This window comes from Cherax quadricarinatus, chromosome 7, assembly GCF_038502225.1.
Source record: "Cherax quadricarinatus isolate ZL_2023a chromosome 7, ASM3850222v1, whole genome shotgun sequence".
NCBI lineage: Eukaryota > Metazoa > Arthropoda > Malacostraca > Decapoda > Parastacidae > Cherax > Cherax quadricarinatus.
The window spans coordinates 15,876,290-15,894,601 of NC_091298.1; positions in this window are offsets into that span (position 1 = coordinate 15,876,290).

The window sequence follows — 18,312 nt, forward strand, 5'->3', positions numbered from 1 at the left end:
TCTGAGCACCTCTGCAAAAACAGTGATTATGTGTGAGTGTGGTGATAGTGTTGAATGATGATGAAAGCATTTTCTTTTTGGGGATTTTCTTTCTTTTTTGGGTCACCCTGCCTTGGTGGGAGATGGCCAACTTTTTGAAAAAAAAAATATATATATATATATATATATATATATATATATATATATATATATATATATATATATATATATTATATATATATATATATATATTATATATATATATATATATATATATATATATATATATATATATATATATATATATATATATATATATATATATATATATATATATATATATATATATATATATATATATATATATATATATATATATATATATATATATATATATATATATATATATATATATTATATATATTTCAAAAAGTTGGCCATCTCCCACCGAGGCAGGGTGACCCAAAAAAGAAAGAAAATCCCCAAAAAGAAAATGCTTTCATCATCATTCAACACTATCACCACACTCACACATAATCACTGTTTTTGCAGAGGTGCTCAGAATACAACAGTTTAGAAGCATATACGTATAAAGATACACAACATATCCCTCCAAACTGCCAATATCCCAAACCCCTCCTTTAAAGTGCAAGCATTGTACTTCCCATTTCCAGGACTCAAGTCCGACTATATGAAAATAACCGGTTTCCCTGAATCCCTTCACTAAATATTACCCTGCTCACACTCCAACAAATGCAGCAGCGAGGAGACGGTTGGAGGCAGTGGAGATGTCCTGTTTAAGGGCAATGTGTGGTGTAAATATTATGCAGAAAATTCGGAGTGTGGAAATTAGGAGAAGGTGTGGAGTTAATAAAAGTATTAGTCAGAGGGCAGAAGAGGGGTTGTTGAGGTGGTTTGGTCATTTAGAGAGAATGGATCAAAGTAGAATGACATGGAAAGCATATAAATCTATAGGGGAAGGAAGGCGGGGTAGGGGTTGTCCTCGAAAGGGTTGGAGAGAGGGGGTAAAGGAGGTTTTGTGGGTAAGGGGCTTGGACTTCCAGCAAGCGTGCGTGAGCGTGTTAGATAGGAGTGAATGGAGACGAATGGTACTTGGGACCTGACGATCTGTTGGAGTGTGAGCAGGGTAATATTTAGTGAAGGGATTCAGGGAAACCGGTTATTTTCATATAGTCGGACTTGAGTCCTGGAAATGGGAAGTACAATGCCTGCACTTTAAAGGAGGGGTTTGGGATATTGGCAGTTTGGAGGGATATGTTGTGTATCTTTATATGTGTATGCTTCTAGACTGTTGTATTCTGAGCACCTCTGCAAAAACAGTGATAATGTGCGAGTGTGGTGAAAGTGTTGAATGATGAAAGTATTTTCTTTTTGGGGATTTTCTTTCTTTTTTGGGTCACCCTGCATCGGTGGGAGACGGCCGACTTGTTGAAAAAAAAAATATATTATATATATTAAACTTTTTCATTTTTCTTTTTGGGCCGCCCTGCCTTGGTGGGATACGGCCAGTTTGTTGATTTTTTTTTTTTTTTTTTTTTTTTTTTTTTTTTTTTTTTTATACATGTACAGGCGGGCCCTGCTTATACAGCAAGTTAGGTTTCAGGCTACTGCTGTAAAGTGAAATGTATCCCCCCCCCTCTATCTATCTCTCTATCTATCTCTCTCTCTCTCTCTCTCTCTCTCTCTCTATCTCTCTCTCTCTCTCTATCTCTCTCAAAGGGTTTGATAAGGTTAGGTAAAGCTGTTTACAATTTAAGGATTCCTAACTTTATTGACAAGCTAAGAGCTGTTACCTACTTCAGCTAATTTGAAAGCATTTTTATTATGAAACATACATGTAGGGAACAGGATGAAATTGGAGCCATCTGTGGGCCAGCATTTTCATTTGATCAACTGACTTTATCTCAATGACATCATAATGCTGTACGAGTGTGTTCCAGACTCGAGTCATCTTGGAGATAAATGATCTCGGATGAAATGATGTTCTGGAGAAGGGTACAGCCAGAGTAAAGTTGCTGCTTTTTGCCCGTCTTGTGGTATAGAAGCTTGCTTCTCACTGTCCTTGAAGTGGAGCCAAGTGTGGTACTTCGACAATGTTGGCCTTGTACATAGCAGTAAGGCTACCCACATCCCTTTCCTGTTGAAGGGTCTGCCTTCAACACAGGATGGGTCCAGGTGAGAGATGAGATGTCTTGCTGTGTTCTCTGCTCTGTCAAGCAGTCTCAGATTGGGGAGGGGGGGGGTGCAAACCAAGAAAGTGGGGCATATGCAAGGTGAGCATACTTGTGCCTCATACAGAATCTTGCAACCTCTACTGTCAAGCAGATGTAAGATATGTCAAAGTGCTCTAAGCTTTCTGGCTGCCTTGTTTAAAAGATTACAATGTGGTTCTTCATGGTTAGTTTGGAGTTGAATTTCACCCCAAGGATAACTTCTTCCCCAGGTACTAACACTCTCCCATTCATACTACTGCTCTGGCATTACCATCATGGTGCCTGGAGACCATTTGTGTTTTGTCAGGTGCAAATGTTACCTGCCATTGGTTTCCCCAAGCTGATAAAGTTCTTAGCTGGTGATTGATGTAGCTTAGAGCAGCTGGCATTTCTTCTCTTGGATAAGTAAATGTCAGAGTACAGTCGTCTGCATGGGACTCTGGGATAAGATGGTCATTGAAGTAAACATTCCATAACAATGGTCCCAGCACACTTCCCTGTGAACACTTGCCTCAATAGGATGTCTTGCTGATTCTGTTCCATTGAGAACTACCATTAGAGATCTACTATGAAGGTAATCACTGAGGAGACATAGCATAGAGCCTGCAATTCCCAATGCTTGCAGTTTTGCCAAGAGGCCTTGGTACCACACTTGGTTGAAAGCACCAGCAATGTCCAGTGCTACCACACAACTGATTTGGATTCATCTAGTGACAGGTGCCATTTAGTAGAGAGGCTTAACAGATCAGCAGCAGAATAACCTTTCCTGAAGCCATATTGACGGTCACAAAGTGGTGAGTGGTAGTCAAAAAACTGTCATTTGTCTTGAGATTGTCTCAAGGATCTTGCCAGTGATTGACAGGAGTAACACTGGTCTATAGTTGCTGATTTCTGCTCTGCTCCTCTTTTTGTGAACTGGGACTACATTTGCTTCTTTCCACAGAGAAGGCTATATTGACTGTACTAGGCAGTGCTGAAAGATGCGAGTTAGAGGTGCTGCTAGTCTGTCTGCACAGCTCAGCAATCTTGGGCTCAACTTGTTTAGGCCCACAGCCTTTTCTTGGTAAAATGATTTAAGAAGGAAATGCACCTCCTCCTGCCTTATTGTTACCACTGACAGTTTTGACACAGTTCTTGCTGCTAGCCAAGGAGGGTCCCTTGCTGGATCAGGCATTTTCATTTTGGTACCAAAGTGTTCGGCAAAGAGGTCTGCTTTCTCTCGACTACAAGTAGAGGTGGTCCCATTCTGTCAATTTAGAGGTAGAATGAGTTCGTCAGGCAGATAACCTTGTCTATCCTTGACCAGGGACCACCAGGTTTTGGAGCCTACTCTACCTGATGTTAGCTTTCTTTTTGTGTCCACCTCCTATTTAACGATGGCCCACTTTTGAACTTCACACATATCCATATAGGCTTGCCTGTGCAAGATCCTGTTATAGGTGGTAGGATGTCTCTTATACCTTTGCCATGGCTTGTACTTAACAGTCGTTGCCTCTCTTCAACAAAAGCCAAAGACTGATCTGTAGGCTTCGTCACATACTGCCAGTGAGGCTGATTTCTTGTTGTAGATTAAGGATGTGTCCAGTGAAGGCTTTCACTTAGTTGTCAACATCCCCTTGGAGAAGAGCATTCCAATCAGTGGTGGCGAGCTCAGAGCAAAGGGCTGGCCAATCGCCTCTTTCCCATAGCCAGATTGTATGTGTGGACTCTTCACCTCGTTCCGTTGGGATCTCGAGTGTCGTAAAAACAGCCTTGTGGTCAGAAGATTCAACATAGCCGAGGGGTTAACAAGTGACTATACCTTCTGCCAGGTCACTCACTACTGGGTCAAGGGAGGATCCAGAGATGTGAGTAGGGAAATCAAAGTTTCTCATGTCAAACACTGCAATAAGGTCATAAAAGTCCCTCTGTATAAGATGTTGATGGTTCAGCGCTTCTTTTTGATTATAATAATAATATGTTGAATGAGGTCACCAACAGTTATGATATGTTGACAGTTGTGTTGGAGCAGAAGGGAGTCTACATTTTCCATTAGGAAGTTGATGGGATCTGCATGTTGCCATTGAGGTCTGTGCATTGCACGTACTAGTACACTGGTACTATTCTCTCTCTATATATATATCTATATCTCTCCCCTCCCCTTTCAATTGCATATAAAAGCCTGATATGTTTGCACTATTGTATATTAAGTGAGCAGTAGAGCCAGGCCTAAAAACTCTAATGGGTTTAGTGCTTTTTTATTACAATAGGCCTAAAAAAAATGCATATACAGTACAGTAAGTCCTCGCTTAACGTTGTTGATAGGCTCTTGGAAATGGTTACTTTAATCATAATGACATATAACGAAATCAATTTTACCATAAGCTAATTGATATAAACATCAGGGGTGCACAGTACACCTTTAGCACTCATTGCAATAGGGTTAAATCAGAGAATAAATTTTTGTGAAGTGAATATTGTAAGAAGCACCTCCTACCACCACATAGTTTAAGAACAAATGTGGAAGTCTGAATAAATGAAGAATGGATATAACTAAAAATTGCTACATTAGCAAAGTGCTGTAAAGCAGAGCACTGTAAAGCAGGGCCCTCCTGTACTAGGTAAGGTAAAATTAGATTTAACTAAGTTTTCTACTGGGTACCAGTAAATGGGGAAAATACTTGAATTGAAATGTACAGTGTAAATCAAATTCCAGTAATGAAGGCTTTCTAAGCCCTGTAGGTGGAAAAAGTCAGGTGGAAACTGCAAAGTATTTGCATTTACTACTGTTCTCTCAAAGACACATCAAAATCAAATGAGTAGATAGAATGCTTAAGCATCTGTTCTAGTGAAAGCATGGTATATTGCATACTATATTTACACGAGTTATCACTCCACCTCCAACACTAGTGCTATGCTTTCCTGATGAAATACATGCTTTTCCTGATGAAATCCATGCTTTCCTGATGAAATACATACCAGTGTTTATATGTCATAAATTTTTTTCATTGCTTCCATAGGATTAAGTTTTCAGTGCTAATTTATCATTTACAAAGCCTGTATTACGCACAGCAATTCACTTAGCCATCAAATTTGTTAAATTTGTGTAGTGTAAAGTAGTTACATGAAGTCATGAGTAAAGTAATTATGTATTTTGTACTTATTGTTCAATTACTATACTAGCAGATTGTTGAGAGTAAAGATACATTTTTCAGAGTAATTTGATAGAACTGTAGTTGGTAGTAAAGAAATATTGGTAACTGGAGGAGCATCATACTGAAGTTTAAATGGCCATTGGCAGCTTGCACTGTATAGAGCCTTACCTCTTGGTGTTCAGGAAGGAAAAATTGTCTAGTCTGTGAAAATGGGATAAGAGTCCCTGAGTGAGCCACCTGCACCTCCACCTGAGCCAGTAGCAACCAGCTTTTTCTCCTCACACATGCCTCAGAAAAAGAAGCTGATACAGGATATTTCCCTAACCACTGAAGAGCCCAGTAGGCATAGTCATCTAAAAAAAAAAAAAAATTTGTTGCCGATGCTCTAGAAAGACCAAGACCACACGCCAAGGCTAGTGCAGAGTTCTTGAAAAAAAATTTCAAAGCAGGAGACTCGACTAATTAATGTATTTTCATGAATAAAGTGAGGGTGCTAATTGGAGAGGTATCCTTAAGGCACAGCTGTAACAACAGAAAGATTGTGGAGCAGGCTGCTTCCCAGTGAGTAACCTACCTATTCTTGAGGAAAGTTCAAGAGAGTTTCTTTGAAATGATGTCAATGATCATCTATATTTTGAATGATATACACCATTAACTAGCTATATGAATATTTATGAACAGATTTCAATCATGGTACCACATTGTGTTGGACTTAAACAAGTTAAATTATACTATGGTAATTCACTTAATGGTACAGTTAACATATTCTGGCATTTTTCTATGAATGTAAATAACCAAAGGAATTGTTAAATGTTTTGTAAACCTGTTCTAAATAACGTGTAACCAGGAAGTTTCTATGATAAAAAATAGAGTACTACTGTATTACTAATTTTTGTATATGGAGGGATGCTATGCAATAATAAATGTGGTTCTAATGGCTTCAGTATAAGTCCTTTAATAAGCTACAGTGAAAATGGATAGAATTAGTTGAAGTCTTCTTTTTCTCTCTCTCTCTCTCTCTCTCTCCTCCTCCTTCTCCTCCTCCTCTATTCAACATGTCGGCCGCTTCCCACCGAGGCAGGGGTGAGCCAAAAAGAAAGAAAAAACTTTCATCATTCAACACTTTCACTATCACTCATGCATAATCACTGTCTTTGCAGAGGCACTCAGATATGACAGTTTAGATGTCCCTCTAAACTGCCAACATCCCAAACTGCTCCTTTAAAATGCAGACATTGTACTTCCCATTTCCAGGACCCAAGTCCAGCTAACTGGTTTCCCTGAATCCCTTCACAAAATATTACCCACTCCAACAGCTCATCAGGTCCCAAACACCATTCATCTCTATTCACTCTTATCTAACACATGTACACTTGCTGGAAGTCCCAGCCCCTCACCCACAAAACCTCCTTTACCCCCTCTCTCCAACCTTTTTGGGGGACAACCCCTACCCCACCTTCCTTCCCCAATAGATTTATATACTCTCCAAGAAATGGCAGAAATCGTACACCAAATCCAGTCATTCCTGGAGTGGAACCACAGTCGATGGCCTCCACTCCAAACCAACAGATACAGATACTAATGCCGGAAAAAAAATCCCCCCCCAGTACCAACAATACCACCAGTCCGATAACATTCTTCTTTGCAAATATACAGGGTCTAAAGCCAGCAACAAACAACAAAATACCTTTCATCCGTGGACTGCTTGCAGAGGCAAAGGCAATGTTCGTGGCTTTCACTGAGACACACATAAAGGATCACTTGGACAACGAAATATGGATCCCAGGTTACAACCTATACAGATGTGACAGAGTGAACAGGCAAAAGGGAGGGGTTGGCCTGTACATTGCAGAGTCACTTGTTTGCACAGAACTGCTAAATGCCTCAAATGATGTAGTGGAAGTTTTAGCAGTAAAGGTCGAGAACCAAAACCTAGTCATTGTGGTAGTCTACAAGCCTCCGGATGCAACATCCCAGCAATTCCAGGAATAGCTGTTAAAAATTGACCACTGTCTGGAAAATCTTCCATCTCCTGCACCCAACATCTTGCTCCTGGGGGATTTCAACTTAAGGCACCTAAAATGGAGGAATATAGCAAATAATATTGTTGCAGTAATAACACCAGGAGGCAGCTCTGATGAAAACTCTCACTCACACGAGCTTTTAAATCTCTGCACAAAATTCAATTTAAACCAGCAAATAATAGAGCCTAATAGACTGGAGAACACACTAGACCTCATCTTCACTAACAATGATGATCTGATAAGAAATGTCACCATATCAAAAACAATATACTCAGATCACAACATAACTGAGGTTCAGACATGTATGCGTGGAGCCCCAGACCGACATAATGAGACTAGTCACGAGGGAGCATTCACCAAATTCAACTTCAATAACAAAAACATAAAGTGGGACCAAGTAAACCAAGTCCTAACCGATATAAGCTGGGAAGATATACTAAGCAACACAGACCCCAACTTATGCCTAGAACAGATTAACTTGGTGGCACTCGATGTATGCACAAGGCTTATTCCTCTAAGAAAAAGGAGGAGTAGATGTAAAATAGAAAGAGACAGGCGCTCCCTTTACAGGCGACGGAAAAGAATAACAGAGCGGCTAAAAGAGGTCAATATATCTGAAATGCGTAGGGAGACACTGGTCAGAGAAATAGCAAGCATCGAACTTAAGCTAAAAGTATCCTTTAGGAGTCAGGAATCGCGGGAAGAACTAAAAGCCATAAATGAAATCGAAAGAAACCCAAAGTATTTCTTCTCCTATGCCAAATCAAAGTCGAGAACAACGTCCAGTATTGGGCCCCTACTTAAACAAGATGGGTCCTACACAGATGACAGCAAGGAAATGAGTGAGCTACTCAAGTCCCAGTATGACTCAGTTCTTAGCAAGCCGCTAACCAGACTGAGAGTCGAAGATCAAAATGAATTTTTTATGAGAGAGCCACAAAATTTGGTTAACACAAGCCTATCCGATGTTATCCTGACGCCAAATGACTTCGAACAGGCGATAAATGACATGCCCATGCACTCTGCCCCAGGGCCAGACTCTTGGAACTCCGTGTTCATCAAGAACTGCAAGAAGCCCCTATCACGAGCCTTTTCCATCCTATGGAGAGGGAGCATGGACACGGGGGTCGTCCCACAGTTACTAAAAACAACAGACATAGCCCCACTCCACAAAGGGGGCAGTAAAGCAACAGCAAAGAACTACAGACCGATAGCACTAACATCCCATATCATAAAAATCTTTGAAAGGGTCCTTAGAAGCAAGATCACCACCCATCTAGAAACCCATCAGTTACACAACCCAGGGCAACATGGGTTTAGAACAGGTCGCTCCTGTCTGTCTCAACTATTGAATCACTACCACAAGGTCCTAAATGCACTAGAAGACAAAAAGAATGCAGATGTAATATATACAGACTTTGCAAAAGCCTTCGACAAGTGTGACCATGGCGTAATAGCGCACAAAATGCGTGCTAAATGAATAACAGTAAAAGTCGGTCGATGGATCTATAATTTCCTCACTAACAGAACACAGAGAGTAGTCGTCAACAGAGTAAAGTCCGAGGCAGCTACGGTGAAAAGCTCTGTTCCACAAGGCACAGTACTCGCTCCCATCTTGTTCCTCATCCTCATATCCGACATAGACAAGGATGTCAGCCACAGCACCGTGTCTTCCTTTGCAGATGACACCCGAATCTGCATGACAGTGTCTTCCATTGCAGACACTGCAAGGCTCCAGGCGGACATCAACCAAATCTTTCAGTGGGCTGCAGAAAACAATATGAAGTTCAACGATGAGAAATTTCAATTACTCAGATATGGTAAACACTAAGAAATTAAATCTTCATCAGAGTACAAAACAAATTCTGGCCACAAAATAGAGCGAAACACCAACGTCAAAGACCTGGGAGTGATCATGTCGGAGGATCTCACCTTCAAGGACTATAACTTTGTATCAATCGCATCTGCTAGAAAAATGACAGGATGGATAATGAGAACCTTCAAAACTAGGGAGGCCAAGCCCATGATGACACTCTTCAGGTCACTTGTTCTATCTAGGCTGGAATATTGCTGCACACTAACAGCACCTTTCAAGGCAGGTGAAATTGCTGACCTAGAAAATGTACAGAGAACCTTCACGGCGCGCATAACGGAGATAAAACACCTCAATTACTGGGAGCGCTTGAGGTTCCTAAAACTGTATTCCCTGGAACGCAGGTGGGAGAGATACATGATTATATACACCTGGAAAATCCTAGAGGGACTAGTACCGAACTTGCACACGAAAATCACTCACTACGAAAGCAAAAGACTTGGCAGACGATGCAACATCCCCCCAATGAAAAGCAGGGGTGTCACTAGCACGTTAAGAGACCATACAATAAGTGTCAGGTTCCCGAGACTGTTCAACTGCCTCCCAGCATACATAAGGGGGATTACCAACAGACCCCTGGCAGTCTTCAAGCTGGCACTGGACAAGCACCTAAAGTCGGTTCCTGACCAGCCGGGCTATGGCTCGTACGTTGGTTTGCGTGCAGCCAGCAGCAACAGCCTGGTTGATCAGGCTCTGATCCACCAGGAGGCCTGGTCACAGACCTGCAAAAACCCTTCACAGTCATAAACATCTATAGAGTACCACAGTCAAACATTTACCACTTTAGTGAAAAATTAGGGACTTTGATAACTGATGCACATATGAACAAAGACCACCTACTACTAACAGGAGATTTCAACATAAATCCACTGCATGACCAGGACCCACAAGTAACTGAATTCACAAACACTGAGCAACTGCTTGTTGCTATCAACAATATCAAAACCTACAAGAATCTCCGAGAATAGTATCTCTTTATTGGACCACATCTGGACTAACACCATATCCCCTTTAAAATCAGGCATAATCACAGACAACACCACAGACCACTACCCTACCTTTCTCATAACCAACACTGCTAAAGTTACCTTCAGACTGCATAACGAAACACCTGTAAAAAAAACTTTATAGCAGCTACGAATAATGTCGACTGGCATAATGAGCTTGAAACATATACAGACACTAATGAATGTATTAATAATTTTATAAAAAGAACCCACTACCTCTATAATAAGCATTGCCCTAAGAAAAACTAAACAGCTCACAGCAAAAAGACTAAATAGTCCCTGGCTAAAACCTACCATCCTCAAATCCATTAACACGAAGCACCAATATGAAAAACAGTACAGAATGGGTCAGATAACTAGAGACCAGTCTAAACGTTACTCATCAGCCCTTACCAGTCTGATAAGAAGGTCTAAAAAATTGTATTATGAAAACAGATTACAAAACATCAAAGGGGATATAAAAAAAGACCTGGAAAATTTCCCTATCTGAAATTCTAGGAACTAAAAGGATATCCAAAAACAAAACAATCAAATTAACAAAATCAGACGAACCCCTACTCCCACCAACTGAAACAGCAAACAGACTCAATGTTTTCTTCTCCACTATAGGAAAGAATCTAGCAAGCAAAATCCCAAGCTCAAACACCCGTCCATCAGACTACCTCACAGGTACCTACCCGCATACGCTATTCCTAGCCCCAACCAACCCAACAGAGGTCTCGCTCATCATCAACACCCTTAAGAACAAGGCAGGAGACATAAACAACTTGCCTACTTTTATGTACAAAAAAGCTTCACAAGTACTGTCATCAATTATTGCAACACTCTTTAACAAATTCATTGAATCCTCCACCTTCCCAGCAGTTCTCAAATTAGCGAGGGTCACCCCGATCCACAAAGGGGGTGATCAAGCCGACTTGAATAACTATAGACCAATTTCTAACTTACCACTACTCTCTAAAATCTTTGAAAAATTAATTCATAGACGGATCTATTCCTACCTCATCTCAAACAACATACTAAACCCCTGTCAGTTTGTATTCAGGAATAATAAAAGCACAAATGATGCTATTATACACATGCTAGAGCTAATATCTATCGCTCTCGAGAAGAAAGAAGTCCCACTGGGAATTTTCATTGACTTACGTAAAGCTTTTGATACAGTAGACCATGAATTGCTGCACACTAAATTAACACACTATGGCATAAGAGCCCACTCCCTCAACTATCTAAAGTCATACCTTAGTAACAGAAACCAATACGTGTACGCATTTGGTGCAAACTCTTCCCCACAACCAATCACAGTAGGAGTCCCACAGCGAAGTGTCCAAGGACCATTCCTCTTTCTCATCTACATCAATGACTTGCCGAATGCATCACAGCTACTCAAACCCCAGACCCAGCCATACTCGCCAACATTGTCAATGCTGAATTGCAGAAAATATCTACCTGGATGATGACGAATAAACTTACCCTAAATACTAACAAAACCTATTTCATTCAGTTTGGAACCAGAGCTGCAAATGTTCCACTTAACATAACACTAAATGGATCACCCATCACAAACTGTTTGCAAGGGTCTTAAAGGAATGTAAAGAGGAACTTAGCATACCTTTGGCTAATCTTTTTAACATATCACTACAAACTGACATAGTGCCTGATAAGTGGAAAATGGCAAATGTAATACCTATTTACAAGGCAGGTGACAGGTCCTTGGCTTCGAACTATAGACCAATAAGCCTTACCTCCATAGTGGGAAAATTTATGGAATCAATAATTGCCGAAGCAATTCGTAGCCATCTTGATAGGCACAGATTGTTTAATGAATCTCAACACGGTTTTACAAAGGGGCGTTCCTGTCTTACGAATTTACTAACTTTTTTCACTAAGGTGTTTAAGGAGGTAGATCATGGTAATGAATATGATAGTGTGTATATGGACTTCAGTAAGGCTTTCGATAGAGTTCCACACCAGAGGCTATTGAGGAAACTTAAGGCACATGGAACAGGAGGAGAAATTTTTTCCTGGGTAGAAGCATGGCTGACAAATAGGCAGCAGAGAGTTTGCATAAATGGGGAGAAATCAGAATGGGGGCACGTCACAAGCGGTGTCCCTCAGGGGTCAGTGTTGGACCCGTTGTTGTTCACAATTTACATAAACGACATAGATGAGGGAATAAATAGCGACATAAGCAAATTTGCTGATGACACCAAAATAGGCCGTCCAATTCATTCTAATGAGGACACTAGAGCACTCCAGGATGATTTGAATAGACTGATGCAATGGTCGGAGAAGTGGCAGATGCAGTTTAATATTGACAAATGCAAAGTTCTAAATGTTGGACAGTTAAATAACCATGCCACATATAAACTAAATAATGTAGATCTTAATACTACTGATTGCGAAAAGGATTTAGGAGTTCTGGTTATCAGTAATCTAAAACCAAGACAACAGTGCATTAGTGTTCGCAATAAAGCTAACAGAATTCTTGGCTTCATATCTAGAAGTATAAATAATAGAAGTCCTCAGGTTGTTCTTCAACTCTGTATATCCTTGGTTAGGCCTCATTTAGAATATGCTGCTCAGTTCTGGTCACCGTATTACAGAATGGATATAAATGCTCTGGAAAACGTACAGAGGAAGATGACAAAGATGATCCCATGTATTAGAAATCTCCCCTATGAGGATAGACTGAGGGCCCTGAATCTGCACTCTCTCGAACGGCGTAGAATTAGGGGGGATATGATCGAGGTGTATAAATGGAAAACAGGAATAAATAAAGGGGATGTAAATAGCGTGCTGAAAATTTCCAGCCAAGACAGAACTCGCAGCAATGGTTTCAAGTTGGAAAAATTCAGATTCAGGAAGGATGTAGAAAAGCACTGGTTTGGTAATAGAGTTGTGGATGAGTGGAACAAACTCCTGAGTACAGTTATTCAGGCTAAAATGTTGTGTAGTTTTAAAAATAGGTTAGATAAATACATGAGTGGGTGTGGGTGGGTGTGAGTTGGACCTGATTAGCTTGCGCTGCTGGGTCTGGTGCAGTGCTCCATCCTTGAGTGGAGGTGACCAGACTGGGTGGGTCATTGGGCTAATCCGGGGGGGGGGGTCATTGGGCTAATCCGGAGGGGGGACATGGACCTGCTCCGCATGGGTCAGTAGGCCTGTTGCAGTGTTCCTTCTTTCTTATGTTCTTATGTTTTTAAGACTCACAGAGGGAAAATTCCTAGGAATCCACCTAGACAGTAGCCTCAAATTCCAGACACATATACAACAAATTTCCAAGAAAATATCAAAGACAGTAGGCATACTATCAAAGATACGGTACTATGTTCCACAATCAACTCTCCTTACACTGTGAAAGTTAAGACACATGTGCAACATCTGGATATCCAGATGTTGCACATGTGTCTTAACTTTCATATTGTCGGTATTTTATACCTTTCTTGCACAACATCTCCTTACACTGTATCGTTCACTCATCTACCTTTATGTCACATATGGAATTTGTGCATGGGGGTTAACAACATCAAATCACCTAAGGCCACTAATAACCCAGCAAAAGGCTGCAGTCAGAATGATAACAAATTCTCACTCCCGACAGCATACTCCACCTCTATTCAAAAGTCTAAATTTGCTCACCACAAAGAACATCCACAGTTATTCATGTGCCTACTACATACATAGAACAATACACGCAAACATAAACCCTCCACTCAAACTTCTCCTCACCAACCTTAACAGGACACACGACCATAACACAAGACGAAGATCTCTTTTTGATGTACCCCGTGTCCATATCACACTGTGTACAAACTCGACGCACATAATTATTAGATTCTGCCACCGAAGTGGCTAGTTTATTGTGCACCCCATACCCATCCTGTGGACGGTATGGATACACAAAAGGCCTAGAAACTAGGCCCCAAAGGATTAACAGGAATACATATGGATTTATATCTACATATCTATAGTTCACTTATCTGTTACAAGCAAATTTAGGAAATTTGCTTAGTATATCTGGTATCTTATTTTCATTAATAAGATATCTTGACATGTCACATAGGTTATTATACTATCTCTGTATTCCTCAATAAGTGGACAGTTAAGCACATAGTGTTCAAGACAGTGACCATATGCCTGATCACATAATTTACATTTAGTTTGATCATTATCTGTGTGTCTCCCAAACTGCCAGAAGTACTTGTAACCAAGCCTAAGCCTGGCCACTACAACATCAGTCAATCTGTTCACATTGCAAGTTGCTCCATAAACATACTTATCTATGTTCATGTTATCATAGTGGGTTATATATCTACTCAGGCTTCTAACTGCATTCCTATAACAATCATTTTCATTATTTACTTCTCTCCTAATATTATTTCTTATGCTAGACACAAATATACCCAAGTTGTATTCTACATTATCCTTCTGGGTACTCTTCTTGGCTAACATATCAACTTTATCATGAAGGAGTAATCCAATGTGTGATGGGATCCATAGCAATTGTACATTAATTCCTTTGTCCCTGATTTTTGAGTATCTATACCTGGCTTCTCCAATGAGCATGTTGTTGGAGCCATTATATGAGTTTAGAGCATTCAGTGATGACATAGAATCAGTAATGATGATAGAGTCAAGCTCAGTGTCATAAGTTAGCTTTAGCGCCATTAGGATTGCAATCAGTTCAGTTTGCAATAGGCCCCAAAATCTGGATTTCATTACCAGAACATGCTAAAGTAACCAGGCCTGAAACTCAATTTAAGACTATTCTAAAAAACCACTTACTCACCCAGGACTAAATAATCAACACTCAATATTTAACATTACCAATAATTCTCCCAATTACTTCAATCTTAAAACTTCGAAACAACATATAGCAAATTGATCATCTTTTGTTATACATTGTAATGTGACAAATTTGTACAACTATAATGCTTCAGTATCGATATGTTCAAATTTCATTGTTTAAAATACTCAATTGTACTTCATATTGTAAATTGTTTACTGTAATTTTTAACACTGAACCTTTCATTGCTTGTTAATTTTAAGCCTGCCCATAATGCTCTGCATACAGGGACTTTTGGCATGTACACCCAACAACTATAATCCATTGTACAACTATGTATCATGTCCAAATAAACTATATGAAGAATTGAGACACTTGTGCAACACATGGGAATCTTTATTGAAGAAACGTTTCGCCACACAGTGGCTTCATCAGTCCAATACAAAGTAGAAATGGGTAAGGAGAGGAGGAGTTCGAGGTAATCAGTCCCTCAACCTGGAATCGATATGTTCAGTCCATCACTCTTGTAGGAAGTGCAGCATAGGGCCAGAGAGGTGGCTTATATACGGCAGTCAGATGAGTTGAAGCAGGAGGAGGCGGGATCACAGTGGGACCTGCCACTTGTGTAAGTAGGTCGTCGCCCAAAGGTTGGGCAAGCGTTGAAGTCTTTGTACCAAGATCCCATGATGTTGCAGTGTCTGACAGATGTGGTGAATGTGGTGAAGTGTCTCAATTCTTCAACTTGTCGGTTTTCAAAACCATTCACCACATCTGTCAGACACTGCAACATCATGGGATCTTGGTGCAAAGACTTCAACGCTTGCCCAACCTTAGGGCGACGACCTACTTACACAAGTGGCAGGTCCCACTGTGATCCCGCCTCCTCCTGCTTCAACTCATCTGACTGCCGTATATAAGCCACCTCTCTGCCCTATGCTGCACTTCCTACAAGAGTGATGGACTGAACATATCGATTCCAGGTTGAGGGACTGATTACCTCGAACTCCTCCTCTCCTTACCCATTTCTACTTTGTACTGGACTGATGAAGCCACTGTGTGGCGAAACGTTTCTTCAATAAAGATTCCCACGTGTTGCACAAGTGTCTCAATTCTTCAACTTGTCGGTTTTCAAAACCATTCATCACAAAACTATATGAATATGAATATACTGGCCCCTCTCAGCCTGTCGGTATAGGGGCGTCTCTTTTTACTTTACTTCTTTTCTTCATCTTAAAGAAGTGTGCTTTGAGCATACCTCAAGTGCCACAGAGTTAATTCTTTCTAGGCAAAGGTTTGGATCCATGTTGTTTAGGATATCTTCCCAGCATATTTCATTTAGGATATGGTTGATTTGATCTTACTGTATGTTTTTGTTATTGAAGTTGAATTTGATGAAGGCACCCTCATAACTGACACACACACACACACACCAACCAACAATCACACACTGATCCCTCTGTCCCCACCTCCCACACCACGAACCCCACCCCTACAGCAACCCCTATGGGAACTCTGCCCCCACCCCCCCTGCAACTCCCCATTCATCACTTTCAAAACTACAGTTACAAAAAATCTTATCTCCCTGATCCACCCCGACAACTAACTACATGATAACCATCTGGTATTTCACAATTACACTCACTCACAGAATAAAGGAATAACAGGAAAAGTTGGTCGATGGATCTATAATTTCCTCACAAACAGAACACAAAGAGTAGTAGTCAACAGAGTAAAGTCCGAGGCAGCTACGGTGAAAAGCTCTGTTCCACAAGGCACAGTACTCGCTCCCATGTTGTTCCTCATCCTCATATCTGACATAGACAAGGATGTCAACCACAGCACCATGTCTTCCTTTGCAGATGACATCCAAATCTGCATGACAGTGTCTTCCATTGCAGACACTGCAAGGCTCCAGGCGGACATCAACCAAATCTTTCAGTGGGCTGCAGAAAACAATATGAAGTTCAACGATGAGAAATTTCAATTACTCAGATATGGTAAACACGAGGAAATTAAATCTTCATCAGAGTACAAAACAAATTCTGGCCACAAAATAGAGCGAAACACCAACGTCAAAGACCTGGGAGTGATCATGTCGGAGGATCTCACCTTCAAGGACCATAACATTGTATCAATCGCAGCTGCTAGAAAAATGACAGGATGGATAATGAGAACCTTCAAAACTAGGGATGCCAAGCCCATGATGACACTCTTCAGGTCACTTGTTCTATCTAGGCTGGAATATTGCTGCCCACTAACAGCACCTTTCAAGGCAGGTGAAATTGCTGACCTAGAAAATGTACAGAGAACCTTCACGGCGCACATAACGGAGATAAAACACCTCAGTTACTGGAAGCGCTTGAAGTTCCTGAACCTGTGTTCCCTGGAACACAGGCAGGAGAGATGCATGATTATATACACCTGGAAAATCCTAGAGGGACTAGTACCGAACTTGCACACAAAAATCACTCACTATGAAAGCAAAAGACTTGGCAGACGATGCAACATCCCCCCAATGAAAAGCAGGGGTGTCACTAGCACGTTAAGAGACCATACAATAAGTGTCAGGGGCCTGAGACTGTTCAACTGCCTCCCAGCATACATAAGGGGGATTACCAATAGACCTCTGGCAGTCTTCAAGCTGGCACTGGACAAGCACCTAAAGTCGGTACCTGACCAGCCGGGCTGTGGCTCGTACGTTGGTTTGCGTGCAGCCAGCAGTAACAGCCTGGTTGATCAGGCTCTGATCCACCAGGAGGCCTGGTCACAGACCGGGCCGCGGGGGCGTTGACCCCCGGAACTCTCTCCAGGTAAACTCCAGGTAATAGGCCCCCGCCAGGGCTCCTGCTCTCCCAACCCCAATATTCTCCCATGACCACAGTTTTAGAAAAGAAGTTGAAGGTTTGGTACACGAATGCAGATGGAATAACGAATAAATATGAGAAGTGGCATGAAAGAATCAACGAGAAGGCCCCAGACGTCATAGAAGTCACAGAAACGAAACTCACTGAGACAATAACAGATTCAATCTTCCCACCAGGATATCAGATCCTGAGGAAAGATAGAAGGAGCAAAGGAGGAGGAGGAGGCGTTGCACTGCTCGTAAAAAAACAATGGAAATTTGAGGAGATGGGAGGCATGGACGAGACTGGAGAAAGGGAATACATAGTAGGGGAATTTAAAGTAGTCATTGAAGTGAAGCGTAATCCACCACAGAACTGCAGGAGACCAAGAGAGGAATATGAAGAGAGCAACAGAGCAATAGTGGACAC